Source organism: Bos indicus, chromosome 2 (genome assembly GCF_029378745.1).
Source record: "Bos indicus isolate NIAB-ARS_2022 breed Sahiwal x Tharparkar chromosome 2, NIAB-ARS_B.indTharparkar_mat_pri_1.0, whole genome shotgun sequence".
In the NCBI taxonomy this organism is placed as follows: Eukaryota; Metazoa; Chordata; class Mammalia; order Artiodactyla; family Bovidae; genus Bos; species Bos indicus.
In genome coordinates this window covers 104,868,737-104,895,026 of record NC_091761.1, presented here as the reverse complement: position 1 = coordinate 104,895,026, position 26,290 = coordinate 104,868,737, and the positions used below count along the sequence as shown (strand labels likewise).

General features: G+C 43.1%; 1 long non-coding RNA gene across 1 annotated transcript; it reads right to left on the bottom strand.

The window, feature by feature from the left end:
* Positions 1-1,242: 1,242 nt before the first annotated feature.
* On the bottom strand, positions 1,243-24,493 carry LOC139177278 (uncharacterized). Its single transcript, XR_011561752.1, has 3 exons — positions 24,129-24,493; positions 11,391-11,595; positions 1,243-7,133 (listed from the first exon to the last, which is right to left on the bottom strand). It is a non-coding gene; the product is annotated as an uncharacterized lncRNA (long non-coding RNA).
* Between the last annotated feature and the right edge of the window lie 1,797 nt (positions 24,494-26,290).

The window sequence follows — 26,290 nt, the reverse complement described above, 5'->3', positions numbered from 1 at the left end:
TATAAAGACCCCAAACCAAGGTTTTGGTTGACTGTGCCCAACAGGACATGCTGCAAGCCAGGACAGGTGGGACAGCTCAGCACCTGATCTGCTTTGCAGAAGATCTGTGGGGCCACCCTTGGGTAGACCCACAAAGCAATAGCCTTGCTGACAATGCTGCACCCATTTTATTTATACCCGCAGCTCTGTGGTAGCCACAAACAAAGGCACTGCAGGCACCTGCCTTATGTTGCTCACTTCTCCCCTCCCATATCTAAAGGATCTGCGGAAACCACGTACTCCAATAGCTTCCCACCTCAGCCACCACCACCTCTGCTCTGGGGCTTTCTCCCACTGGCTCAGATGGTAAAGAATCTGCTTGCAATGCAGAAGTCCCAGATTCGATCCCTGGATCGGGAAGACCTCCTGGAGAAGGTCATGGCAACCCACTCCAGTATTCTTGCCTGGAGAATTCCATGGAAAGAGGATCCTGGTGGGCTATAGTCCGTGGGGTTGCAAAGAGCAACTAACACTCTCATATTCCAGCTTCAGGAACATGATTTGCCCACATGTGGAGCAGGTTGAAAGTCCTGGGGAGTTAATGCCCCAGGGGCAACTAGTGAGGTCAATAAACAGTTCTTAAACACACTGCCTTCCTCATGAAGTGGGCACCTCTGAGACGATCCCCATCAGTACTGAGCCCAGTTGTCCTGCTCATTAACACACTGACTTTCCTCCTTTTCTGCTGCCACTTTTCCTGTTCCTTACCATGCGTCCTGGAATCACCTAGTAAATCAATTCCTGCACCCAAATCCTGATTCAGGGTTTGCCTGGGAGAGAAACATAAACCGAGATAGTCTGGGGCATAAAGAATAAACTATGGGAACTATTCATCCCCTCTGAATGCAGTCTGTTACTTTCACCGCCATTGACTGCCAGTGCAACCGCCAACCATCAAAGATACAGAGAGCAAGAGGTGAGCAGGAACGGGGCCACCCCGGTAATGCAGACGTTACTCAGCTCCAGAACTTCCGGGCACACAGAGGGGTCTGTTCACCTCCTCTGAGCCACTGTTACCTGGCCCAGGAAAGCAGAGTGCTTTTGTATAAGGCAAGCAAAAGGTGCCCTGAGAAGCTGAGTCAATCCCAAGGCATGACTTCCGTTCTTAAGAGCTTCCTCTTTGGGAATTCAGCTCTGCCGGTCCCAGACCCCACAAACACAGAGGAGCAAGCTCCAGAAAACCCTGGCAACCTGGAAAACACAAAACAGTGAGCATGGCTTAGGAGAATTCTCTGTTGCTTAAGGGGAAAAAGGAAACATCTTGAACAGCTTTCCAAAGAGCCCCAAATCTGAAGCCAGCCTGTAGCCACAAACACCGTCCTTCCCTACACACAGCACATGGTCTGTCTGCTCAGCACTTGGGATGCCTGCTCTCCACACCTCCCTTCCTATTCATCTTTCTCACCAGTTGACCTTTCCTCCCTCAGCCCACCCCAGCCACTTGGCCACTAAACCACAGGAGATGAGGAAGAATGGCAGGGGAGAAGCTGGGAGCATGCTGGGTGGCCAGAGGGTGAGCAATCCCATCAGTGGGCCCACAGAGGGGAGGTGAGTTCCCAACACTCAAGCCTAGAGCTGAAGGGGGTGGGCTGGGCTGAGGGTGAGGGTGACGTTCCCTGGTTCTGAAACCCTTGTGTATTTTCAAGGAAATTTTATCCATATGTTTCTGATTCATTTACACTTAACTCATCAAAATGTTATTTGTTAAAAGCTATTTGAAGTCCAAGAAGCCTTATAACTGCCTGTTTAATGAGCCCAAAGAGCTTTTACACTTTCTTTTATTTTGTAGGAAGAGGATGGAATTTTTTTTTTTTTCCTCTTTTCTCTCCAGAAAAGCAAGCTGTCATATCCTGTATAGTGACTCAGGCCTATGAAACGCAAATCTATGGAAAGACCATGAGACAGGAAGGCAAAAGTCCAGATATTGGACTCTGATGTGCTCTGACCTGGGTAATCTTCTCTAGATGACTCACCTTCCCAGAGCTTATTCAGTCATCCAGACTGCATGATGCTTAAAACCAGAGGACCCTTGGTTTTAAGCTCCTGCAATTCCTCACTTCTATATTTGCCATCACCGGCTTCCCTATTGGCTCAGCTTGCAAAGAATCCACCTGCAATCCACCTGCAATGAGGGAGACCTGGGTTCAATCCCTGGGTTGGGAAGATCCCTTGGAGAAGGGAACAGCTACCCACTCCAGTGTTCTGGCCTGGAGAATCCATGGGGTTGCAAAGAATCAGATGTGACTGAGTGACTTTCACTTTCACATTCCCCAACCTCTATGCTTTGTCCAGACTTCAGTAAGGTAAATTCTGTTATGAATTAAAATCTTCGAGAAGAAAATAAATAGGAAGGGATATGTGTGGCAGAGGCTAAAAGCAATTATTTAATGAATATTAAAGCTTTATTCTCCAAAATCAACTGAACCTCAGACAAAATAAGAAGACATGTACTGAAAGAGAACCATTGTATAAAACTAGAAGCAGGAAAAACTAACCTTGAGAGGGTGAAATACCAGATTTTTAACCAGGGAAACTAGAATCTTTCTGTACATCCTAAAAGAAAGACTCACCTCCTTTTCATTGCATCACAGATCTACTAAGTTGATAATTAGCTGCCCTTCCTGGAGGCAGGAGAATGGACAAGTTGACCTTCGTAGGACCCTTGTTCACCCCCAGGACTTTTACAATTTGCCCATTAGCCCAGTTTAGCCTAGAGTCCACTAAGAACAGAGGGTCATTATGTCATTCTTTTCTTAAGACCGCAGACTCCCAGGGATGAAAAGGTCAGATGCCTCAGGGGCAGCCCACAGTTGCTGGTGCTTTGTCATTCAGGGTGAACACAAAGCCCAAGGACTAACTATTGCTCTCCCAGCTGGTGAACCTAGGCCCCAGGCTTTCTCCCTCATTCAGCAAGGCAGAGAATGTGCTACTTGGATTATTCTGGTTACTGAGCAAACAATTGAGGTACCGCGAATGAGAACAGCAGTTAAGATGCCAGATGACTTCACAAACTTGAAGAGAGTGGGGAAACTGAAGGCATTTGTGTGCAAGTGACTGTTGATGTCCATAGATTAGATCCAGAGATTTTCATTGCTGACTAAGCATCTAGGTCTAGCCACCCCTAATACAGATAGGATCTAGTCTTGCATCATTTTTTCTCTCTCATACCAGTTTCTGGACTTCCCCAGTGGCTCAGCAGGTGAAGAATGTGCTTGCAATGCAGGTGATGCCGAAGACTCAAGTTCGATTCCTAGGTCAAGAAGATCCCCTGGAGGAGGATATGGCAACCCACTCCAGTATTCTTGCTGGGGAAATCCCACGGGCCGAGGAACTTAGTGGGCTACAGTTTATGAGGGCACAAAGAATCGGACATGACTGAACACACTAGCACACACCAAAATCCCAGTTTGGGATGAAACAATTCCTATGTGAATCAACACATCTTTACTGAATGCCTGGTGGAAGAGAGAGAGAGAGGGAGAAAGGAAAAAAGAAAGAGAGAGGGAGGAAGGGAGTACGGAAGAAAGGAGAGAAGAGAAAATATCCAAAAGAGAAACCTCAGTTCTCCTGCATCCTAACCTTAGAAGTGACATTCCATTGGTTCTGCTACATTCTATTCACTAGAAGCAAGTCCATAATCCCACGCTCAAGACAAAAGAATTACAGGACACAGAAACCCTTGGGAGCCACCTTAGAAGCTGCCTCCCCTATACCACGAGGTTAAAAGTCAGGGGACGTGCATCCCAGCAAGTTCAACCTCTGCCATTTTCAGGCATGAGGCCTCTGGGACCTCTTTCTATCTGCAAAGTAAACAGGTTAGGATGGTTTCCCAAATGACACGGGCCACAACTTCGTGCCACTCAAGAGTGGGTGACAGACTCCTCGGGTGACTGAGTGCCTATGAAAGTCAACCATCCCACACCTCCTGATGGAAAAGCCTCTTCTCAGCCCTTGCATATGAACCTCCTGCTGCGATAGCCCTCGTGGGGAAGACACCACCTCTTCTAATCTCATCCATGCCAATACTTCATCCTTGCCCCCGGAGGGAGAGCTTCCTGGAGTCCATCCTTCATCTGTTTCTTCATCTGAAGCCTTGTTCCTTTTTTCTGTGTCTGGTCTTTTGGGACCAGAGGATAGCTTTTCCAGCTTTACCTAATAACCTTCATGTAACTTGAATGTGGAGAACCCACCCCCTCGGGTGCTTGGGTGAGATGACTTCCCTCTAACCAGGCAGATCACTGGTGTTTACTTCAGACATGAGGACATCGTGCTTGGATGACGATTCCCATGTGACTCGTTATTTTACTGCCTTGTCCTGTGGTTCTTTATCACCATGGACTCTCAGTCCAGAAAGGTCCTTAAAAAGAGAAAACTACAAAAAGTTAAGAAGACAGAGGGCGGGGAGAGTATATTTGGAACTGAAAGTGACACTGTGCTTAGGAGCTAGCACATCACCTCATTGACATCTCCCAGCAGACCTCTGTGAAGGTCATTGACTCAAGCTCTGTGTCCACAGCTGGAAAGTCAAAGTCAAGATGAAGCCCATGTCTGTTTCACACTAAGCCTTGAAACACTCTTAAGACTTGCTTCATGGTACCTTGGGACTTCCCAGGTAGAGCTAGGGGTAAAGAACCTGCCTGCCAATGCAGGAGATATAAGAGACATGAGTTCAATTCCTGGGTTGGGAAGATCCCCTGGAGGAGGACATGGCAACCTACTCCAGTACTCTTGCCTGGAGTATCCCCATGGACAGAGGAGCCTGGTGGGCTACAGTCCATAGGGTTTCAGAGTCAGACATGACTGAAGCAACTTGGCACACATGCACCCACATGGTGTCTTTGGTTAGTTTAGGCTGAAGCGAATCCTTTCTTTAAAAGAAGGCATCATCAGAATCCTTTAAGGTTTAGTGTGCAAGGGCCACCAGAGATGACTTCCTTTATTCCAGTTTGTGGGCAATTATCCTTCTGATGCCCTGTGTGGACTAAAGTTTCTGTTTAAGGAACCAGACTTCATTAGACTATGTATGCATCATGGAAACACAAGAGGTGAGAAGATTGAGACCCCAGAGGTAGTTGGGACTCAGGACCTCGTCCCCTCATCCCAGTTGAAGGAATCAGTTCTGACCCCCGGCCTCCTGTCCCACACCAAGGGCTGGAGGAAAATGCAGTAAGGCCACTTAAAGCTGGGACAGATAGACCAGTAGCCTCACCTTCTACTTCTCTCTTGTCTTCCTCTTGACCTAGGAGGCTTCTAGGTGTGGGAAGTGTCCCTGGGTCAGAAAGATCCCCTGGAGAAGGAACTGCTAACCCACTCCAGTATTCTTCCCTGGAAAATTCCATGCACAGAGGAATCTGGTGGGCTACAGTCCACTGGGTCCCAAAGAGTTAGATATGATTGAGCACAAACATAGATCTTTTGTCACATTCTTTCTGAACTGTGCACAGTCTGGCTAGAGAGGATCAGCTCTGTGAGGATGGAATGAAGTTCATAAATGACCCACATATTTTACTTACTGCCATAACACATCTGAATAGCAAGAATTTGATAGTCTCTCACAGCCTCCTTCAATCTTTCTCCCTTGGCTTTGAAAGAGAAGCCTGAGAACCACCCACCAATGCCAAGTTTGTTTGAGGCTCAGGCACTTGCTCTCCTTTTAAACCAGGACCACTGAACCCCACTAGAATGACTCATTGATGAGAGGAACAGTCCCAGGACTGACTGCAGAAATCTCTTTCCTCCTGCCACGCTGACTCAACTCCCCAACCCTGCCTACAGGGACAGCGGATGGGTTTATGCCTCATCTGTTAAGCCATGGGCCCCTTTCTGTGGATCAAAGAACTTTAAATACCAGGACTCCAGTGTGTTCACTACGATTACAAAATCCCTGTCCCCTGTAGGCACTATATTCTGCTTGTGACAAGGATTCTCTCCCTTAATCCTCAAAAGAGCCCTAGGAGGATAGCTCTTTTTTATTTCCCCTGCTGCTGCTGCTGCTGCTAAGTTGCTTCAGTTGTGTCCAACTCTGTGAGACCCCATAGACGGCAGCCCACCAGGCTCCCCTGTCCCTGGGATTCTCAAAGCAAGAACACCGGAGTGGGTTGCCATTTCCTTCTCTAATGCATGAAAGTGAAAAGTGAAAGTGAAGTCACTCAGTTGTGTCTGACTCACAGCGACCCCATGGACTGTAGTACCAGGCTCCTCCATCCTTGGGATTTTCCAGGCAAGAGTACTGGAGTGGGGTGTCATTGCCTTCTCCATTTATTTCCCCTACCTTTTCACAAATGAGAAAACTGAGGCTGTGGGAGATTAAGAAATTGCTAAAGTGACACAGCTAGACTGACTAAACTAGGGTTTGGATTTGGGTTAGGATTTAGACCCAGGCAGGCTGACCCTCTCAACTGCCTCTCAGGGAGGATCATAAGATATCCCATGGCTCTCAGTACAGCTGGAAGCAACTCATACCAGTGTGGAATGACAAAGCTGTGGCTTATGCATCAGATGTCTTTAAGAATGGGGCTTCCCTGATGGCTCCTCAGTAAAGAATCTGCCTGCAACGCAGGTGATGCAGGTTCCAAGTCCCTGGGTCAGAAAGATCCCCTGGAGAAGGAACTGGTAACCCACTCCAGTATTCTTCCCTGGAAAATTCCATGCACAGAGGAATCTGGGGGGCTACAGTCCACTGGGTCCCAAAGAGTTAGATATGATTGAGCACAAACATAGATCTTTAAGAACAAGCTCCCCCAAGGAGTCTGTGTTCTCCCAAGTTATTGTTGTTATTGCTGTTTAGTTGCTAAGTCGTGTCCAACTCTCTGTGACATGGTGGGCTCTGCCACCTCTTTTCCTTTTGCCTTCAGTCTTGGCCAGCATCAAGGTCTTTTCCAATGAGTAAGCTCTTCACATCAGGTGGCCAAAGTTTTAGAGCTTCAGGTCTAGCATCAGTCCTTCCAATGAGTATTCAGGGTTGATTTCCTTTCAGATTGACTGGCTTGATCTCCTAACTGTCCAAGGGACTCTCAAGAGTCTTCTCCAACACCACAGTTCGAAAGCATCAGTTCTCCAAAAGCTCGGCCTTCTTTATAGTCCAACTTTCACACCTGTACAAGACAAATGGAAAAACCATAGCTTTGACTATATGGACTTTTGTCAGTAAAGTAGTGTCTCTGATTTTTAATCGCTGTCCAGATTTCTCATAGCTTTCCCAAGATTAGACGTCAAACCAGTCTAAGGGCCTAAGAGATGAGGATCCCTTCACCACCCCACTTTCTGGAGTAGCATCACTAGGAAACAAATTTCTGCAGGGAAGTCAGCAGTTCCCTCCCACAGCCCATGCCCTTGCTTTTGGGAAGTCCCCAATTTTTCTTGCCATACAGATTGACAAGAGAGGTAAAATCTCAGGAGTTTCCTGCTTGGAAATGGAAGTCCAGCACCTCCACTGGTCCTCGGGTCCTCCTTAAACCCAGTGCTTAGAGACTGTGGCTTGAGAACCAGAAGGAAGTGGAAGGACAGGCATCTGTACTCTTGGCTGTGAAGCTACTATCTCTCAAGTGAGACATCTGGACTCTCCAGTCTCTAAGGTGCTGTTGGATGTGGTCTTAGTCACAAAAGTGCAGAAGCCAATGAAGAGGGCAAATATGGAGGAGGAGTATGCTTCTGAAATTAACTTATACGTGCAGGGTGCTGAGCTGTCAGGAGCCTCAGAGATCACACAGTACAGTTTTTCATTTTTCACATGAGGAATATTAATTATGAAGAATCACTTTTGAGGGCTTCCCTGTTGGTCCAGTAGTTAAGGATCCACCTGCCAGTGCCGGGGACATGGGTTTGATCCCTGCTCCAGGAATATCTCACATGCCATGAAACAACTAAGCCCACATGCCATAACTACCAACCCTGGACCCTAGAGCCCATGCTCTGCAACAAAAGAAGCCACCGCAATGAGAAGCCTGCACAGGGCAACTAGAGGAAGCCCTAGCACAGCAACAAAGTCCCAATACAGTCCAAAAAATTAAATAAATAAATAAACTTTCTTTAAAAAAAAAAAAAACTGTTTTGAAACTCTTTTCTGGGCTGACTTCAGTCCTGGTTAACCTATTTCAACCATGTGTCCACCAGGTCTCACTCTACATGCACCCCAAACTCATCAGAGCCTCTGTGAAGCTTTGAGTTGGCGTTTTCAGTGGCAGCTCTTTGACCTGAGAATATTTGTGTTTGAAGAGGAAGCATTCTCCAAAGATAAAAAATTCTAAGCAAAGAGATAATACAATTCATTATCTAAACCAGTAGACTTTAGAGAGGGATAAGGATAAGGACAAACCAGGAAAAATGGGGACAAAATCCCATAAGAGATTTCCTGGTCTTTCTTGGTGGAAGCATCATGTAAGCACAGAGCAGGGTTGCAGAAGGCCTGGGATGGCTCATTCATTGGATCAATGAATTGAATTCACTGAAAGCACCGGCTCAAAGCTTCAGAGAGGCTCTGATGAGTTTCTGGGTGCAGGTAGAGGGGGACCTGGTGGACACGTGCCTGAAGTAGTTTAACCAGGACTGTCTGGAGTCAGCCCAGCAAAGCGTTTCAAAACAGTTCTTTTTTTAAAAAAAGAAGGTTTATTCCTGGACACCAAGATTGTGACAAATAGGTAAAAGCCACATACACACAGACTAGATTTTTGGTGGTTCGGCTCCTACTACCAACCAGATGTGCCTTTCATAGGCCACTGCCTCTCTCTGGGCCTCCTTTCTATCTTCATAAAATGAAAAAGTTGAGTCACATCATGTCTGAGACCCCTCCCTTCAAGCTGTAGTGTCTAGGAGTCAGTGGGACCTCTGGCTGAGAAAGGGGGTCCCAGCACAGCAGCCTCCCCCCTTGCCAGCCCAATGCACTAACCAGCAGAACACATGGCCTGGCCCCTCTCAGGACCCCCAGGCCCCATCCTTACCCAGCCTGCTCCAGCCCCACCCTACACATGTGGTTGCTCTTCCTATCTGGTGTCTAGGAATATACTCGGAGACCCTAGGAAAAGAACTGCCACACGCACACACACACTTCAGAATCCTAACAAATATTAAAAGCCACAACATTCAAACAAGTGCAAAGGATACGCCAAGAATCCTCTGGCACTGCCTTCTGTGAAACACCTGGTCATGTTTAACCCAGCCCGAAAATCTGATTTCCGCATGAGACTCCTGGCAGGAGTGGTAGGAGGCAGACTGGACACCCTCAGCAGGGACTGGGCTAGCCTGAGTCACCCCATCTCCTCCTAAGGGACAGGTTCTGCCCCTGCCAGGCAGCAGGTGACAAAGAGGGAGAATGCAAGCACTCCAGCTCTCAGCCGTGTCCTCGCTTCAGATGCACTCTTAACCTAAGCCCTGCCACCACCTCCCTGGGAGCCAGCAGATGGAGAAACAGAAGGGAGACTGGCTGGTAGGGCCCATTGGCTTCCCATGGAGGACCTCAGCCTAATAGAAGTTGTCATGTGTCAGCTTAGGGCATGAGCAGAGCTCGCCTGGGCAGCAGCTGCTCCAGGGGCCCTGGGCCAAAACGGTGCTCACGTGAGAAGGGGGTGTGTGTGAGTAGGTGCGGGAGAGCAGGCCTAGCTCAGGAGCTGGACAGAGGAAGGAGCCCAGGACCAGCAACGTGAAAACAATCTGGCAGCACAGGAAGAGGAAAAGGACTCTAAATATAAATTCAACCTCCTCTTTAGCTGGTCCAGATCCTGATGTTTAATGATACTGCCTCTCAGAGGTGGCAAGTGAGAGAAAAGCAAGAAGGATCAGAGGGTAGAGAACCCACCATTAAGCTCGGTCCAAAGTGAAAGTGAAAGTCGTTCAGTCGTATCTGACTTTTTGCGACCCCATGGACTGTAGCCCGCCAGGCTCCTCTGTCCATGGGATTCTCCAGGCAAGAATACTTGAGTGGGTTGCCATGCCCTCCTCCAGGGGATCTTCCAAACCCAGGAATCAAACCCAGGTTTCCTGCACTGCAGGCAGATTCTTTACCAATTGAACCACAAAGGAATTCTTCCCCCAAATCCAAACTCTTAGCTGTGTTACTTGCTCAGTCATGTCCGACTCTTTGCGACCCTATAGACTGGACCCTTGGAGAAGGAGATGGCAACCCACTCCAGTGTTCTTGCCTGGAAAATTCCAGGGACGGGGGAGCTGCCGTCTATGGGGTCGCACAGAGTGGGACATGACTGAAGTGACTTAGCAGCAGCAGCAGCAGTGGCAGACTGGATCCTGCCAGGCTTGTTTGTTCTTGGGATTCTCCAGGCAATAATACAGGAATGGGTTGCCATTTCCTTCTCCGGGGATCTTTCCAACCCAGGGGATCGAACCTGGGTCTTCTGCATTGCAGACAGATTCTTTACTGTTTGAACCACCAGGGAAGTCTTGGAGTCTGATGGACTCAAGTTATCATGGTGTCTGACCCTCTCCTTCTACAAGTGAGTAACCTGATGCCAGAGATGCTCCAAGGACCTGACCCATGTGGTTCAGCTGGTGGAGCCTGAGTCATCCAGCCCAGTACTTTGCTTTGCACTCTGTTCTCTCCTACTTCTCATCAATAAGATACATAAACATCAAAATAAAGTCAACCATGAACTCATTCACTTAATCTCTATTCAAAGTAGCACACCTTTATTTAGAATCTTTACAAATCTCAAATATTATATAATTGTAAATAATAACTAAATATTGTAGTGAGGTGCATTTCAACAATGATTTTACTTAAACTAGTTATAGAGGTATAGAAATCTGTTAGAAATGTCTGAATCATAAAGAAATTATAACATTTTACCAAATTCTGAATGTTCTTTGTAACTGACCAAACAACCTAATTATGTGTAAACCTCCAGTTCCCTTTAATGCAACATTTGAATATACGGTACATGGATCTTTTGTGATCCATGTTTTTCTCACGCATGAGGTCTTGAGTTCCAGTGGTCATGCGCTGTGATTTCCTCATCAAGGATAATCAGAAAGAAAAGTGTTAATTTTGGTGAGAAATAAATAAACGATGTGAAATTGTTACAGCAAAGTTGAGTATTTTGCACTGAAATCATAGAAAACAGAAAAGAGGCCAAGGGCAAATTTTATTTTATAACAGAACTTAAGATCCACCCTCTTAAAACATTAAGTGTACAGTACAGTGTTATTCATTATAGGTATGACATTGTACAACGGACCTCTAAAAGGCATTCTTGCTTAAAGGAAACGTTATGCCTGTTGGGAACAAAGTTCTAAATCTTCTCCTAAAAAGAGTGTTAGGAGGAAGGGAACAGATGAGCAGAGAGCAGACAGAGCCAAGGCTGTGAAATCCCTTGTGCTGGGGACACTTGAGAAAGCCCGCTTACCTCTTCTAAGCAAGTTCAGTGCAAGTTAACCGAAGCACTCAAACGTTCCACCTCACCAGTCTTCCCTGGCCCACTGTGTTTCCGGAGAACTGCATTAACGTCCCCAGTGGTAAGATCACATTGGCCATTTGTGTGGAGAGCAGATGCAGAGTAAGTGCCTTTTAGCATGCTCATTGTCAGCAGCAAAGCAAAATGATTGTCAAGCCTGTCATGAAAACAGCAGGGGAGAAAAATCCTGAAAAAGTTATAGCAAACAAGGGAGAGAAATGGAAATTAAGTGAATATACAGTACCGTGAAGACGTGTAAAAAAGTCTTTAGCAAAGACAGAGCACTACGAAGGGTGCCATGTTTTATCTCAGTGAGTATATTTAGTCATTACTTAGTCCTTTGTGGATTGTATTTTAACCTCAGAGACCCATACTCTACTTATTCTTATTCAAGTCTTTAAATTCCTTAATAGTAAATTAGCAAATTTCCTTACTCTGTTTCTCGTGTGTTTCAGAAAACTTGCCTTCCTCTTAAAGGAAACAGATGCACATTTGCACACTCATTCAGACACACTCATACACACCCACAACTGAGAAAGATCTAGAGTATCAATAACAAATCTGGATAATTAAAAAAATACCATAATCTTCATGCTGATGGCTCATCTGTTTCCACGATCTGAAGTGAGATGTGATCCAAGCAACCTGCTGACCAGGTGGCCAGTTTAATGGACTGGTAATAGTTTTAACTACCTCTTTAGTTTGAAAGACATAGGAGTAATGCTGGTGTCAAGCCCCTCAGAGGCATAGACCCAAATGGGCTAGTTATCTCAGGGAGAAAAAGGAAATTAGTTCATAAACTTAGAAAGCCAAGCTGTCTGATGGAGTGGAAAACACAGCACACTGGAGGCACAGACCTGAAAATAATTTTCCTTTCTGCCCCCCTTAGTTTTGGGACTCTGGGTAAGTTATTTACACTCTCTGAACTTTCATTCCTTTACTTGCAAAGTTAAGAAAATAATGCCTACTTCACAGCACTGTGGTGAGGATGAAATGAAATTGTTTATGGAAAGCAGCTTGTATGCTATAAATTGCTAGATAGATATTATTCTAACGGCTAAAACTCCAAACCTCTGTCAGGTTGTAATCTGAAAAGTGATAACCACTTTCTGATTATACTATAAAACAAATGTGAATGAATGACTTTCCACTGTAAGCAAAATAGATCCACACTGGTCATCTAAAAACCTCCCTGCCATCTCCACCCCAGTAAGGCCTGCTTGTTCAGAATACTAGAATACTGGCTGGTGAAAGGTTACCAAAACTCCTTCTCAGGAGAGCTTTCCTTGCATGAGATCATCCCACTCTTAAGGGGGTAAAGAAGAGCTGAACCATCTCTTTGGAAACAAGATAGACAAAGTGAAAATTTCTATGTCAAAGGCATATTCAGAAATACCACTGGTCTCATACATTTGACACTAATAACTATGCTGACCATAAGAGTAACAACTTCCAGCTATCAAGAACTTCCTACATTGAGCATCTCGATTAGCAAGACTTTACGCAATAAACTGTGGAAAATTCTTAAAGAGATGGGAATACCAGACCACCTGACCTGCCTCTTGAGAAATCTGTATGCAGGTCAGGAAGCAACAGTTAGACCTGGACATGGAACAACAGACTGGTTCCAAATAGGAAAAGGAGTACGTCAAGGCTATATATTGTCACCTTGCTTATTTAACTTATGCGCAGAGTATATCATGAGAAATGCTGGGCTGGAGGAAGCACAAGCTGGAATCAAGATTGACAGGAGAAATATCAATAACCACAGATATGCAGATGACACCACCCTTATGGCAGAAAGTGAAGAAGAACTAAAGAGCTTCTTGATGAAAGTGAAAGAGGAGAGTGGAAAAGTTGGCTTAAAGCTCGACAGTAAGAAAACTAAGATCATAGCATCTGGTCCCATCATTTCATTGCACATAGATGTGGAAACAGTGGCTGACTTTATTTTTCTGGGCTCTAAAATCACTGCAGATGGTGATTGCAGCCATGAAATTAAAAGATGCTTACTCCTTGGAAGGAAAGTTATGACCAACCTAGACAGTGTATTAAAAAGCAGTGACATTACTTTGCCAACAAAGGTCCATCTTAGTCAAGGCTACGGTTTTTCCAGTGGTCATGTGTGGATGTGAGAGTTGGAATATAAAGAAAGCTGAGCACAGAAGAATTGGTGCTTTTGAACTGTGGTGTTGGAGAAGACTCTTGAGAGTCCCTTGGACTGCAAGGAGATCCAACCAGTCCATCCTAAAGGAAATCAGTCCTGGGTTTTCATTGGAAGGACTGATGTTGAAGCTGAAACTCCAATACTTTGGCCACCTGATGTGAAGAGCTGATTTGAAAAGACCCTGATGCTGGGAAAGATTGAAGACAGGAGAAGTGGATGACAGAGGATGAGATGGTTGGATGGCATCACTGACTCAATGGACATGGGTTTGGGTGGACTCTGGGAGTTGGTAATGGACAGAGAGGCCTGGCATGCTGTGGTTCATGGGGTTGCAAAGAGTTGGACACGACTGAGCGACTGAACTGCACTGACTGATGCATTTATCTGGGCTTCCCAGGTGGCGCTAGTGGTAAAGAACCCACTTGCAAAAAACATAAGAGACATGAGTTCGATCCCTGGGTTGGGAAGATCCCTTGGAGAGGGGCTTGCAACCTACTCCAGTATTCTTGCCCACAGAATCCCATGGACAGAGGAGCCTACTGGGCTGTAATCCTAGGGTCACACAGTCGGACATGACTGAAGTGACTAACCACGCATGCATTCATATATCTGAATTCTCACAATCCCCTTCTTGTGTGTGCAAGGCAGGAATTATCTTTTTCTGTTCTACCCACGAGAAAACGGAAGCTCCAATAATCCTACAGAATGCATCGAAGTGACACCTCTAGTAGCAGAGTTATGAATTGAGCCCAAATGTATCTGACTACAAAATTTGTTCTCCATTAAGCCAAACTACTTATATTATTTTCCTGTCCCTGTGTAACCAAATATCACAAACTGAGGAGCTTAAAGCAATACACATTATCTCCCAATTTCCATGGGTCAGGATCCTGGATATAACTTAGCTGGATCCTCTGTTCAGGGTCTCACTAAGCTGCATGCAAGATATTGACCAGGGAGTGCTCTCATCCACAAGGTTGACTAGGGAACTCCATCAAAGCAGCAAGGAGCTCCTCTCACTTTAGGTAGTGTCCAGTCCCTCTTTTAAGGGATCTTGCCTGATTAAGTCATGCCCATTCGGAATAATCTTCCTTTGGATTAACTCAAAATCAACTGAATAGGATCTTAATTAAGTCTGCTATACTCTCTTGGGTAGGAACAACTCACAAGTTCACCCATTTTCTGGGAAAGAAGATTATACAGGGCATGAACTTCGTGGGACAAGGATTGTAGGGCCATCTGAGAATTCTGCTTACCACACAACCTCCCTTGAGCTGTGGTTATAGGAGACACGATCACAAAGAACACAGCCTAGCACAGAAAGAGAACAGCTTGTTCTGCCCTGTCTTAGTATTTTCCTGTGGTGTCATAGAGAGCCCCAAGCTAGACCACTAGAAGCAGAAAATTGCCTCTGGTGTATATTCTAAAATCTAGATCTGCAAGAACAGATGTTCTAGACCTTGGCTACATGCTAGAATCATCTAGGGAGATTTTGAAACAAAAAATTATCTCCCAGAGAGCTTTATTTAATTGGTCTTAAGTAGGACCTGGGCATTTGTTTTTATCCTTGTTTGAGGGTGGTGGGGGGGTGAGGGTTTTTTGTTTCTTTTCTTTAAGCTTTTTATTTATTATTTATTTTGACATTTGAATCTTTAATTCATTAAGAATTAATGTGGTATGTGTTTTCTGGTGAGAAGCTATTTTTTTCCAGCTTGCCAACTGTTCCAGCATTAGTTTTGAATAATGTATCCTTTTCTTAATAACTTGTAATGCACCTCTATCTTATGTTATAATTTTATAACTGTAACAAGAAGGATTTACTACTGTTCTTTTTTCCCTCTTTCCTTTCAACTTCTCAGAATTCTCTAGTGTGATGTAAAGTTAAAAATGCCTGATCAGAAGAAAGTAGCAAGATATATTCAAAGACCTGAAAGGAAAAAGCCTGCAGCATAAGACACCCAGCAAGATTATTGCTTAGAATAGAAGGAGGGATAAAGGATTTCTCAGACAGGCAAAAACTAAAAGAATAGAGAAATACCAAACCTATCTTAAGAGAAATATTGAAAGATATTCTCTAAACAGAAAAGAAACAAGAATCTGCAGGAAAGAAAAAATAACAACTGCAAAATAAATCACTTACATAAGCCATTGCACAGATGTTTTTTAAATTTTAAAAATTTTGTGAAAGTGATTATAACTACAATGAACAACAAAAGGACAAATATAAAGATGTAAAAGAAGATATCAAAATCACAAAATGAGGGGGAGGGGAGTAAGGGAGTATAGTTTTTGGTTTTTTTTTAAGAATGTGTTTGAGCTTATATGACTACCAATCTAAAGCAAATAGATACAGTAATGGGTTAACATATTTGAAAAATAGGGTAACCACAAACTAAAAACATACAATAGATTCACAAACACCAAAAAGAAGAGAACACAGTATAATACAAAAGAAAGCCATCAAACCACAAAAGGAAAAACAAAAAGAAAGGAACAGAGTAGAAAAGCAAAATAAACCAGATAACAAGGTTTAAAAATGGCAACAAATACATATATATCAAAAATTATCTTAAATCTTAATGGACTAAATGCAGCAATCCAAAAACACAGAGTGTCAGATTGGATTAAAAAAATAGTCTACAACATGCTGCTTATAAGAAGCACACTTTAGGGCTAAGGACACACATAGATTGAAAGTGAGAGCATGGAAACATATATTTAATGCAAACAGAAATGACAAGAAAGCAGGGATAGCAATACTCATATCAGATAGTTCAGTTCAGTTCAGTTCAGTTTAGTTCATTTCAGTCGCTCAGTCGTGTCCAACTCTTTGCGACCCCATGAATCGCACCATGCCTGGCCTCCCTGTCCGTCACAAACTCCCGGGGTTCACCCAGACTCAGGTCTATCGAGTCAGTGATGCCATCCAGCCATCTCATCCTCTGGTGTCCCCTTCTCCTCCTGCCCTCAATCCATCCCAGCATCAGAGTCTCTTCCAATGAGTCAACTCTTCGCATGAGGTGGCCAAAGTACTGGAGTTTCAGCTTTAGCATCATTCCCTCCAAAGAAAACCCAGGGCTGATCTCCTTCAGAACGGACTGGTTGGATCTCCTTGCAGTCCAAGGGACCCGCAAGAGTCTTCTCCAACACCACAGTTCAAAAGCATCAATTCTTTGGCGCTCAGCTTTCTTCACAGTCCAACTCTCACATCCATACATGACCACAGGAAAAACCATAGCCTTGACTAGAGGGACCTTTGTTGGCAAAGTAATGTCTTTGCTTTTGAATATGCTATCTAGGTTGGTCATAACTTTCCTTCCAAGGAGTAAGCGTCTTTTAATTTCATGGCTACAGTCACCATCTGCAGTGATTTTTGAGCCCAAAAAAATAAAGTCTGACACTGTTTCCACTATTTCCCCATCTATTTCCCATGAAGTGATGGGACCAGATGCCATGATCTTCGTTTTCTGAATGTTGAGCTTTAAGCCAACTTTTTCACTCTCCACTTTCACTTTCATCAAGAGACTTTTGAGTTCCTCTTCACTTTCTGCCATAAGGGTGGTGTCATCTGCCTATCTGAGGTTATTGATATTTCTCCTGGCAATTTTGATTCCAGCTTGTGTTTCTTCCAGTCCAGCATTTCTCATGATGTACTCTGCATATAAGTTAAATAAGTAAGGTGACAATATACAGCCTTGACGTACTCCTTTTCCTATTTGGAACCAGTCTGTTGTTCCATGTCCAGGTCTAACTGTTGCTTTCTGACCTGCATACAGATTTCTCAAGAGGCAGATCAGGTGGTCTGGCATTCCCATCTTTTTCAGAATTTTCCACAGTTTATTGCTTTGGTATAGTCAATAAAGCAGAAATAGATGTTTTTCTGGAACTCTCTTGCTTTTTCCATGATCCAGCGGATGTTGGCAATTTGATATCTGGTTCCTCTGCCTTTTTTAAAACCAGCTTGAACATCAGGAAGTTCACGGTTCACATATTGCTGAAGCCTGGCTTGGAGAATTTTGAGCATGACTTTACTAGCATGTGAGATGAGTGCAATTGTGCGGTAGTTTGAGCATTCTTTGGCATTGCCTTTCTTTGGGATTGGAATGAAAACTGACCTTTTCCAGTCCTGTGGCCACTGCTGATTTTTCCAAATGTGCTGGCATATTGAGTGCAGCACTTTCACAGCATCATCTTTCAGGATTTGAAATAGCTGAACTGGAATTCCATCACCTCCACTAGCTGTGTTCATAGTGATGCTTTCTAAGGCCCACTTGACTTCACATTCCAGGATGTCTGGCTCTAGATCAGTGATCACACCATTGTGATTATCTGGGTCGTGAACATCTTTTTGTACAGTTCTTCTGTGTATTCTTGTCACCTCTTCTTAATATCTTCTGCTTCTGTTAGGTCCATACCATTTCTGTCCTTTATTGAGCCCATTTTTGCATGAAATGTTCCCTTGGTATCTCTAATTTTCTTGAAGAGATCTCTAGTTTTTCCCATTCTGTTGTTTTCCTCTATTTCTTTGCATTGATCACTGAGGAAGGCTTTCTTATCTCTTCTTGCCATTCTTTGGAACTCTGCATTCAGATGTTTATATCTTTCCTTTTCTCCTTTGCTTTTCACTTCTCTTCTTTTCACAGCTATTTGTAAGGCCTCCCCAGACAGCCATTTTGCTTTTTTGCATTTCTTTTCTATATGAATGGTCTTGATCCCTGTCTCCTGTACAATGTCACGAACCTCATTCCATAGTTCATCAGGCACTCTATCTATCAGATCTAGGCCCTTAAATCTATTTCTCACTTCCACTGTATAATCATAAGGGATTTGATTTAGGTCATACCTGAATGGTCTAGTGGTTTCCCCTACTTTCTTCAATTTAAGTCTGAATTTGGTAATAAGGAGTTCATGATCTGAGCCACAGTCAGCTCCCAGTCTTGTTTTTGTTGACTGTATAGAGCTTCTCCATCTTTGGCTGCAAAGAACATAATCAGTCTGATTTCAGTGTTGACCATCTGGTGATGTCCATGTGTAGAGTCTTCTCTCGTGTTGTTGAAAGAGAGTGTTTGCTATGACCAGTGCATTTTCTTGGCAAAACTCTATTAGTCTTTGCCCTGCTTCATTCCGTGTTCTAAGGCCAAATTTGCCTGTTACTCCAGGTGTTTCTTGACTTCCTACTTTTGCATTCCAGTCCCCTATTATGAAAAGGACAACTTTCTTGGGTGTTAGTTCTAAAAGGTCTTGTAGGTCTTCATAGAACCATTCAACTTCAGCTTCTTCAGCGTTACTGGTTGGGGCATAGACTTGGATTACTGTGATATTGAATGGTTTGCCTTGGAAACGAATAGAGATCATTCTGTCGTTTTTGAGATTGCATCCAAGTACTGCATTTCAGACTCTTCTGTTGACCATGATGTCTACTCCATTTCTTCTGAGGGATTCCTGCCCGCAGTAGTAGATATAATGGTCATCTGAGTTAAATTCACCCATTTCAGTCCATTTGAGTTCACTGATTCCTAAAATGTCAACATTCATGCTTGCCATCTCCTGTTTGACCACTTCCAATCTGCCTTGATTCGTGGACCTGACATTCCAGGTTCCTATGCAATATTGCTCTTTACAGCATCGGACCTTGCTTCTATCACCAGTCACATCCACAGCTGGGTATTCTTTTTGCTTTGGCTCTATCCCTTCATTCTTTCTGGAGTTATTTCTCCACTGATCTCCAGTAGCATATTGGGCACCTACTGACCTGAGGAGTTCCTCTTTCAGTATCCTATCATTTGCCTTTTCATACTGTTCGTGGGGTTCTCAAGGCAAGAATACTGAAGTGGTTTGCCATTCCCTTCTCCAGTGGACCACATTCTGTCAGATCTCTCCACCATGACCCATCCATCTTGGGTTGCCCCACGGGCATGGCTTAGTTTCACTGAGTTAGACAAGGCTGTGGTCCTAGTGTGATTAGGTTGACTAGTTTTCTGTGAGTATGGTTTCAGTGTGTCTGCCCTCTGATGCCCTCTTGCAACACCTACCATCTTACTTGGGTTTCTCTTACCTTGGGCATGGGGTATCTCTTCATGGCTGCTCCAGCAAAGCATATCCACTGCTTCTTACCTTGGATGAGGGGTATCTCAACAAAAGCAATAAGGAAGGATACTATACAATGATAAAAGGATCAATACAAGAAGAGGATATTACCCTGATTAACATATATGCATGCAATGTAGGAGCACCTAAATACTTAAAACAATTACTACCAGACACAAAGGGAGAAATTGAAATGAACAAAATAACAGTAGGAGAATTTACCACCCCTCTGACATCAATGGACAGATCTTCCAGACAGGAAATCAATAAGGTAACAGAGATCTTAACTGAAACAGTAGACCTGTTAGACTTAATTGTACTTTCAGGATATTATGTCCAAAAAAACCAGAATACACATTCTTTTCAAGTTCACATGGAATATTCTCTACAATAGATCACCTACTATGACACAAAACAAGCCTTAACAAATTTAAGAGGATAAGAATTATTTCAAACATCTTTTCTGGCCACAACAGCACGAAACTAGAAAAGAATACCTGGTCATTAACAGTGATCTACAAGGTGTGCTGTGTTCACCCCAAAGCTATGTGGATGACAATATATGCAAATGTGAGAAGAAAACCTTTAAACATCAATAAAAATGTGTTTTTTAATTTAAAAATATAGACAAAGAAGACTTTGACTTCTAGTTTCTGATCTGACACGTAAAGACCTGAATGTCACTACCATCTTCACAATAAGAAAAATCAGAACAAAGCAAAAATCAACCAATTTTCTTAAACCTATCAGAGAATTGAAGTCACAGAGTAAAGCACTGCCTCAGTCTGGAGAGGCAAGTGGATACAGAGAATTACAGAGGTGCCAATGCTTAGGAACAGAAGCCTACAGTTGGAGCCATCAAGCAGGATACATATCAACAACAACAACAAAAAATACACATAGGAACATCACATTCAAACTGGAAAATCAAGGACACAAAGGAAATCTTGAAAGAAGCCAGAGAGAAAAACACACAAAATGAAACACCTTACCTACAGAGGAATATGAGTAAAAATTACTTGGACTTCTCTGAACAAACAGTTCAAGCACAAAGAGAATGTAGTGGAATAAAATGTTGAAAGAAAAAAGTCACCAATCTCAAATTCTGTATCCAGCAAAATTATACTTCAAAAGGAAGGAGAAATAAAGACTAGACTTTCTTAAACAAACAAAAATGGAGGGAATTTGTTACCAAGACCTGCTTCACATAGAATGTAAAAGAGTTCTACAGCGAGAAGGAGAATTGTAAAGGTCAGAAACTCACATATATCTGAAAGGAAGGAAGAGTATTAGAGAAGAAATAAATTGAAGACAAAATAAAATCTTTTATTTTTAGATCTTAATTGACCTAACAAATAGCAACATGTTCAAAATAGTCATACCAATAATATATTCAGTAATTGTAGGTTATGGATAATTGAAATAAATGACAGCATTGTTTTAAGGGATGGAAGGAAGAATTGGAAATATTCTGTCATTATCAAGTAAGTCCTTGCCCTACCCATGATGTGGAATAGTGTCCTTTGAAATTTATTAGCTGTAAATATATATCACAAATTCTAGGGCAATCACTAAAAAAAAAAAAAATGTTAGACAGAAGCTGTCAAAGTTGAATTAAAAAACAAGACTCAAATATGCATTGCTTATAGGAAGACTTACTGATGTTTAATATTGATGAAAAACATACATATAATTCAAATATATAAATATTAAAGGTATATATATACTCAATCTTTTTTACAGATGGAACTGATCAATCTAAAATGTTTGAATGCTACTGATCTACAGTAGAAGCACTTCTGAAATCTTAATCTGACTGGAAATCACCTGGGGACTTGATTACAATACAGATTCTGGATTAGTGGATCTAGAATGGGGCTGGTATTTTATATTTAAGAAAAAACCCAAGGGTACCAATACAGGCATTCCTCAGGCCTCACTGTGGGCAGCAAGGGTATAAAGAACACATTCTAGACCCCAATAACTGTGTTTGGGTTGCACATAGGAAAGGAACCAAAGACCTGCCTTATTGAGGGGTTACTCCCCTCCTTGCAAGGACAATGTATGCATGTGTACTAGAGTACATATTTTTTTAAAGATCTATTGGGACAAAAAGAAGCAATAATTGATCTAAATGGGAACTTAAAAAAAGTGAAAGAAAAAGAAAGGAGAAAGGAAAAAGAGGAAAGCAAGGACAGAAGAAAGGAGAAGAGAATTAGAAACGGAGAAAGGATAAAGGGGCTAATTTTAGTAAGAAAACATTTTGGCTCTAGGGTCACGAATCAGAAAAAGTTATCAGAAAATTAAAGAAACTTATGGAGATAAATGATTAGTGTCTCACATTAAAAGCTTTACACATGGCTTAGTTGGTAAAGCATCTGCCTGCAATGCGGGAGGCCTGGGTTCAATTCCTGGGTGGGGAAGTTCCCCTGGAGAAGGGAATGGCAACCCACTCCAGTATTCTTGCCTGGAGAATTCCATGGACAGAGGAGCCTGGCAGGCTACAGTTCATGGGCTCGCAAGAATCCGACATGACTTAGCACTATCTTTCTTTCTTTCACATTAAAATTTGCTCAGATCATTTTAAAACTTATGATTACATGATGATGAATATTTTGAAATATGGGTCTCCAGAGCAGTCTATCATTTTATACTTTCCATTTTTATGGCTATTAAGGAAATCTTGTGATGGGATCTATACAATGCAGGTGTGGTAGAGGATCAGGTCATATCAACATCCTTAATTCTTGGACTGCAAGAAGATCCAACCATTCCATCCTAAAGGAGATCAGTCCTGAATATTCATTGGAAGGACCGATGCTGAAACTCCAATACTTTGACCACCTGATGCAAAGAACCCGCTCATTGGAAAAGACCCTGATGATGGGAAAGATTGAAGGCAGGAGAAGGGGGTGACAGAAGATAAGATGGTTGAATGGCATCACTGACTCAATGGACATGAGTTTGAGTAAACTCCGGAAGTTGGTGATGGACAGGGAGGCCTGGCATGCTGCAGTCCATGGGGTCGCCAAGAACTGGACATGACTGAGCGACTGAACTGAACTGAATTCTTGGAAGAGTATTTCAGAGAACAAAATTGGATGATCTCATGATAACCTGAATTTATACTAAGCAAGTTGGTTCAAGATCAACCTATATGGAGGGAAAGAAAGGAATACAGGCCATGATGCTGTGACATCTTCTTGACCAAAGCAAATGCTGGAGAGAATTTGAAGAGTACTTTTACAAGTAAATAAGTAAAAGGAGTAAATAAGTAAAAGGACAAATAAATTATTGTGAGAACAGAGATAAATTTACCAATTTGGAAAGGATCATAGCATTTACTTGAACTACTTCCACTCTTCTTATATACCCCTCTATAGGCCCTACCCTGGTTTCTGTTCTCCCCAATCCTTTCATCAACTTTCTACTGAAAGTTCTAAATTCACATGTCCTACCAACTTCAAAAATCCAAAGACAATGCCCAGCACTTCCAACTGACTATTTGGCAACATCTAACTTTGGTGTCACTAAATCAATCAACCAATCAATCAATCAAAATAAACAGGCTTTGAGGAGAAAGGGGGTGGTCTACATACTCTGGGTCTCCTCCCACATACCTGACAACAGTTCAATCTCCTCCCCTTCATCTCTTCTTTCAATCAACTTTTGAAATGTCTAAATGCATCTCTCTTAAAATATGGTGCCCAGAGGTCAATGGTACGGTGACTATGCTATAACCCATGTGAGGTCTGAACAAAGGCAAGTACAGTGGAAATAATCATTATCACTCGTTAACACTCTAAGAAAGAAAGAATTTAAATGCAGAGAGAACTAGAGAGAAGAGTGTCAGAGTTTCTGCTCCATACATTCAAAATTCTGTACAAAAAAATTTATCTAAGCCCCCTTTCCCCAAGTCAAGCCCATCTAAGTACAAAATCTTAATATTATAATATGTTATAGAGATAAATGTCTTTATATATTTTTAAACAAACTGCTTTTTGAAAAGAAAACTAGCTACATGGGAAAAATGATGTGTGAATTATTGATTGCAAAACATCCTATAATTTCTTGGCAACTTCTACCAATAAATTACTATCCACAGAAAAAGCAAAAACTAAAGTTATTACTTACTCCCTAGGTATCTTGCATAGTTCATTAGATTAAGGGGTGGAATATCAGTGAGGCTGGAGAGTATGGTATGTGATGGCTACAATAAGCAGTTGGCTCCTATGACATCTATCTCTGTATTGACTCAGATATTTGGCCTTGAGCAATTAAATCCCTTCTTGGCTTCCTCTCCTCATCTGTAAAATGAGCCTGTTGGATTCCGTGCTCTCTAAGTTCTGTTTTACGTACGTGATCAGCCTGGCCATGATTTCCCTTCCCAAAACATCCCATGGTCTTTATAATCACCTTTGTCTCCTCAGTCTTACCTTTTGAGAGTCCATTCACCTTCCTACCAGGACCCGCTCTCTCTGGATCTAGCTTTTTCATTTCATTTTCTTCCTGGAACCAGTCTATGGCTTGCATATAAGCTCTCCTCACCTACAGCGCACCGACTTGAAAAGAGAAAGAAACTGCATTAGCAGCTGGCATTGTCACATGAAAGGACATGTAAAACACAGACCATCTATAACTGGGCGTGAGACCAGTCCTGTGTTGCTGACTTCCACTGGGTGCCTCGGGAAAGTCATGAGTGCAGTCTGGAGATTGGTCCCCGAGGGCAGTGACCTGTCACCAGGCCTCATGGGAGCACAGGACCTGCTGTGCTAACTTGGCTCCACCTCCGCTTTAAAAATAGATTCTGTCCTATCTGTGGGCTCCTTTCCTTCCAAGCTGCCTGGGCAACTTCAGCTTATCTTCCCCATCCTTTCAGCTGCCTGAGAAAGTGGAGAAACTTGTTTTTCCTGATGTTCTTTGGGGCCCCTTGACCTTGCCTTTGATTCATTCTCTGGACCCCTTTTAGAGGAGAGGTCAGAACTATCTTGCTTCTCACTTAAGTGCTGAGTTTCCAGTTTTCTTCTCTATTGAGTGAAGGCCTGCAGGTCAAGCCTAAGGAGTGGTATGGAGAGGAATGTGGATCTTCCGTCCCTAAGGACTGGCCATTGCCCTGTCCCGCTGAACTTCACCACCCAGCCATATACACAGAGAGAACCCCCCGACAGAGGATGCTTGCAATTTATTCCACCTGTTTCTCTCCACTTCTATCAACTCTAACCTTCTTATGAAACTCTCTGGAGAAGAGATTCTCATCACCTCCTCCAGTTATCTACTTCTGCCCTCAATACCGGAAATTCATATATTTATCTGCCAGGATTTACCCAAGTAACACTTTTCTGAGAATAAACAGAACGTAAAGAGTGCTGCTTTATGGGGGAAAAAAGTGGGGGAGGGGTTCCTTTCATTTTGAAGCTGATAATGAAGGAAGCCAAAGGTAATGTTCAGCTGTTTATCCAAAATGTTATCTAATTTATTCACATCTTTCTGGCATTTAGATTAGCATGAAAATCTGTCTTCTGAAAAGTTCAAAATCTGCTTTGAGATAAACCCTTCCTGTTTTCAGTAAATGACTGTTGTAGCTTTAAGAAGGGTGGTCTCGCCATCATTCTCACACCAAATCTCTCTCTTATATTCCGAGACCTCAAGAAGCTGAGCCGGTACAGATAAGCCACTGGGGTTTGAGCAGTAGATATTCTGGGAGTCCTGTCAGGCACAGACCAGCACTGTACTCACAGGTTCCCAACTCACATTTGCTGCTTGGGTGGTGGTTACACCCTTAGAGCAAGGGTTCTCAAACAGGGATGATCCTGTCCCCCAGCGCACATATGGGAATGTCTGGATCTATTTTTCGTCATTCCAAGTGGTGTGGAGGGTTGTACTACTAGAATCTAGTGGATTAAGACTTTGTTGCTGTTCAGTCACTAAGTCACGTTCAACTCTTTGCAACCCCATGGACTGCAGCAGGTGAGGCTTCCCTGTCCTTCACCATCTCCTGCTCAAACTCATGCCTATTGAGTCAGTGATGCCATCCAACCATCTCATCCTCTGTTGTCCCCTTCTCCTCCCACCTTCAATCTTTCCCAGTATCAGGGTCTTTTCCAGTAATTCAGCACTTCTCATCAGGTGGCCAAAGTATTGGACCTTCGGCTTAGGCATTAGTCATTCCAGTGAATATTCAGGACTGATTTCCTTTAGGATTGACTAGTTTGATCTCCATGCTGTCGGACTCTCAAGAGTCCTCTCCAACACCACAATTCAAAAGCATCAATTCTTCAGTGCTCAGCCTTCTTTATGGTCCAACTAAAACAATAAAATGGAAAAGACTAGAGATCTCTTCAAGAAAATTAGAGATACCAAGGGAACATTTCATGCAAAAATGGGCTCAATAAAGGACCTAACAGAAGCAGGAGATATTAAGAAGAGGTGGCAAGAATACACAGAAGAACTGTACAAAAAATATGTTCATGACCCAGATAATCATGATGGCGTGATCACTCACCTCAAGCCAGACATCCTGGAGTGCAAAGTCAAGTGGGCCTTAACAAGCATCACTATGAACAAAGCTAGTGGAGGTGATGGAATCCCAGTTGAGCTA